Source organism: Microtus ochrogaster, chromosome 16, assembly GCF_000317375.1.
Source record: "Microtus ochrogaster isolate Prairie Vole_2 chromosome 16, MicOch1.0, whole genome shotgun sequence".
In the NCBI taxonomy this organism is placed as follows: domain Eukaryota; kingdom Metazoa; phylum Chordata; class Mammalia; order Rodentia; family Cricetidae; genus Microtus; species Microtus ochrogaster.
The window spans coordinates 33,584,508-33,588,839 of record NC_022018.1 but is presented as its reverse complement, the minus strand read 5'-3'; positions in this window follow the sequence as shown (position 1 = coordinate 33,588,839).

The following is a 4,332-nucleotide window of genomic DNA, read 5'->3' as shown; positions in this document are numbered from 1 at the left end:
GAGGGGGAGAAGGGTTGGGAGGAGGGGGGGAACGGTGGGAGGAGGGGGAGGGAAATGGGAGGCTGGGAGGAGGTGGAAACTTGTTTTTTTTTTTCCTTTTCTCAATAAAAATAAATAAAAAAATATTAGTCAAAAAAAAGATTCACATTAATTTCTTTTATTCTTTTCTCTTTTTTTAAACCTCTTTTTATTTTATAATTTGAGTTTCCACCTCTCCTCCTCCTGCTCCTCCACCTTCTTCCCATCCTACGCCCCATCCACTCCTCCGAGAGGGTAAGATCTCCCATTGAGAGTCAACAAAGTCTGACACATCATCTTGAGGCAAGACCAAGGCCTCCTGCCTTATATCAAAACTGAGCAAGTTTCCTCCAGAGGGACTAGGCTCCAAAAAGCCAGTTCATGTACTAGGGATAAATCCTGATCCTACTACCAGTGGCCTCACTTACTGCCCAAGTCATACAACTGTCACCCACATTCAGAGGGCCTAGTTTGGTCCTACACAGGTTCCCAGACTGTCAGTCTGGAGTCAGTGAGCTCCCACTAGCTTGGGTCAGCTGTTTCTGTGGGTTTCCCCCATCATGGTGCTGACTCCTTTGTTCATATTATCGATCCTCCTTTTTGATTGGACTCCAGAAGCTCAGCCTAGTGCTTAGCTATGGATCTCTGCCTCTACTTCCATAAATTACTAGATGAAGGTTCTACAACGACAATTAAGGTAGTCATCAATCTGATTACGGGGTATGGACAGTTCAGACACCCTCTCCACTACTGTTAAGGTCTTAGCTGTCATCCTTTGGATTCCCGGGGATTTTCCTAATGCCACGTTTCTCCCTAACCCCATAATGTCTCCCTCTTTCAAGACATCTGAAAAAGATATTTTGAAATCATGTAGGAGCGTCTTAAATTGTAAAGTACAGAGCAAAAGCTTGATCTATGATCCAAGAGAGCACACATAGTTTGATGTACCACAGGAAATAAGCTTTGTCTTGGAGTTTACACTTCCCCAAAATCTGTTCATCTGCTTCACAGTGTTCTTGGGTCTTGTTTGTGTTTTGTTTCTCTCCCAGTTAGAAATTACATTTAATGCAGTCAGATGCACATGACATTTTGCTCATCAGTGTAAACCCACCACTTGCCAAAGTGACTGAGTAAGTGGACAAGAAAAAAATGTATTAGTTAAGTGGCCAATAACAGCTCTCTGGAGTGACCTATAAATTAGGGAATCAACAGTTACCATTGACTTTTGAAAATATATTATTCACTTAATGTGAAAAGGTTAAGCTATTTTTTATTCTCCCAGCATGACTATGAAATAAATTTGAAAACAATTGTTAAACCTGTTGTGCTAACCAGAATTAAAATTTACAAAAATAGTCCTAAAAGGTTTGCTTAGCTTAATTTGATCTTTACAATTTTTAAATTTTATTTTTGCAATTAAGAGAAGTGATTCTGAGTAGTAATTTTGGAAAAGTCATTTTAAGCACGGGAGTAAATGAGTTTCTCAATGGAGCACATGTATGGCTTTAATGGCCAAATTGATTTACCCATCTTTTTTCATGGTGTGTAGGCACAAAGTAGTATGTAGTAATATAAGTTATCATACACATCTGTGGTGAAGTGGGTTCCATGTTATACACAGTTGGCTTTTTATTCTTGTCTTTCATGCAAATTAGTCATGATTGTGGCAAAGATATTCTCATATAGAAGCAGCAGTTCCAGCTGCATGCTGGGTATGTGGGGAAGGCACTAGGTTAGAGTCGTGATGCTGCTAATAATACATGTTTTACAAGATATTAGAATGTTTCTGTGAGTCATCAATCAAAGGAACAATATTTTAAAAGTAGATTTAGAACATAATTATTTTCATTAGCTGTTGGTTGACCATCCCTTGAGAGTAAGACATGGATAGAAAATCACAGGTAGATTTGAGAGAAAACGGAACAAAGAATTATCAGTCAACTTTCCGTTGCTGTGACACAATACCTGAGGAGATCCCATTAAGAGGAGAATTTGTATAATTGATTAAGAGTTTAGTAGGGTTTTAGGTACCTTGAAGGTGTTGTGTTAGTCCTATGAAAGTATAGTTCATTATGTTGTAGCCAAAAAGAAGTGTGTGTGTGTGTGTGTGTGTGTGTGTGTGTGTGTGTGTGTGTGTGTGTTGGAGTGGTGAATTAGCATCCTAGTGTCTCAAGAATTCCAGGCAAAACTTAGTAACAGTACCCCTCTTCCACTATGTCTTTCTTATAGAGTTATAGAGTTTTTACCTATTAATCACTGTGCCAAAGGGCTCCAAAACATAAATATTTGTAGATATGCAAGTTTTAAAGAAGAACAATAAGAAATGCTTAGAAAACTTTAATGGGAAAAGGGTTTAGTTTCTACTTGTGGCTGGCATAGGCAGTGTGATTCATGTTAATTATTTCTGTCTTAATTATAGTGAGTTAAAGCACATATAATATTTTACTTTTTGACCCAATATGAATCTCCATGAACACGAAGAGAAAGGAAGTGGTTGAAATTCCAGGAAAAGTTCAGTAGTGATTGAGAGCCATTGATTTTACTGCTTAAATAGTCCCAATTAAGGTTGAGACCTTGTCAATAATACCGTTCTCAATTTCACGTAGCAAATTAGTAATGGGACATTTTTTCCATTTCTACTAATGTACCATCCTATTTTAAGGACATTAAATGAATGTGTATTCAGTGACAGAAAGGAGACTAGAAATGTTTTAGGGGCTGAACATCTCTCTCTTCTTTGACATATGTCTTGAGCCACAAGAAGACAAGAGGACTCTATTATATAATTTGAATGAGATGAATTTGAAACTAGACCAAATAATCCTTGTTAGACAAGAGTGAAGAGATTTCATGGGGGGCATGTGCCCAAGATGAATTTAAGGAGAAATTTAGGGAAGCATGAAGAGGAGACATTTGGATGTTTCTAACCTCACAGTTTCTGTGCTGTTTAGAAGTTTAATGGCATTTGGGCACTGGGCAGTATCATAGTATTTGTACTGTTTATCATTTCACAATGAAAGTTGTCCTATATAGAGCGTGAGCCTTGCTTAAAGAATCTTGGAATTTCCTTATTCTTTGTAGGATAGATCACAATCTCACCCTGCTTTTATTTATTTATTTTTCTTTCCGTTTATTTATTTATTAAAGATTTCTGTCTCTTCCCTGCCACCTCCTCCCATTTCCCTCCCCCTCCCCCAATCAAGTTCCCCTCCCTTGTCAGCCCATAGAGCTATGAGGGTTCCCTGCCCAGTGGGAAGTCCAAGGACCACACACCTCCATCCAGGTCTAGTAAGGTGTGCATCCAAACTGCCTAGGCTCCCACAAAGCTAGTACGTGCAGTAGGATCAAAAACCCACTGCCATTGTTCTTGAGTTCTCAGTAGTCCTCATTGTCCGCTATGTTCAATGAGTCCGGTTTTATCCCAGGTTTTTTCAGACCCAGGCCAGCTGGCCTTGGTGAGTTCCCGATAGAACATCCCCATTGTCTCAGTGTGTGGGTGCACCCCTCGCGGTCCTGAGTTCCATGCTCGTACTCTCTCTCCTTCTGCTCCTGATTTGGACCTTGAGATTTCTGTCCGGTGCTCCAATTTGGGTCTCTGTCTCTGTCTCCTTTCATCGCCTGATGAAGGTTAATATTCAGGAGGATGCCTATATGTTTTTCTTTGGGTTCTCCTTATTTAGCTATTCACTCATATTTGGTTTCTAGCCATAAACAAAGGACATTGAGCCTATAATTAGTGATCCTAGAGAAGCTCACCCTGCTTTTATAAGGTGACCCATACTGACTTGCTGTGATTCTAAGGAAATTGTGAATTGTCTTATTTGCAATCAAATCTCTTAATGATGACTGTTTTGGGATATTTATACACTGTGTGAAGTATTGCTGACTAGTGTAAGAAAAGGTTGAACAGGCATGAGCTGGGCAGGACTCCTGGTCAAACGACAGGAACTCGGGATGAATCTAGGTGGATAAGGGAAATAAAAGCAAGACACTAAGGGAGTCTGATATACATAATGAAAGAATCTGTGTTATTATTTAAAAGCTGACTAGCAAGATAGAGAAAGACTAGTTACCTCCATCTCTATGCTAGTGATAGATTACCTACATTTCTGTTAGTGATATATTTGTATTTCAGGGAAAAATAAAATGTTAGCAAAATTAGCTTGTAGATAACAACATGTCTGAAGTGTCTATTTTATTGTTAATGAAGGATCCCACACAAACAAAATACATTCAAAGTTACAAATTAAACATTGGTTAAAACAAGACAAATTAACAAATGACACCTCAAAAATAGATTGGAGGTCTGGAAGA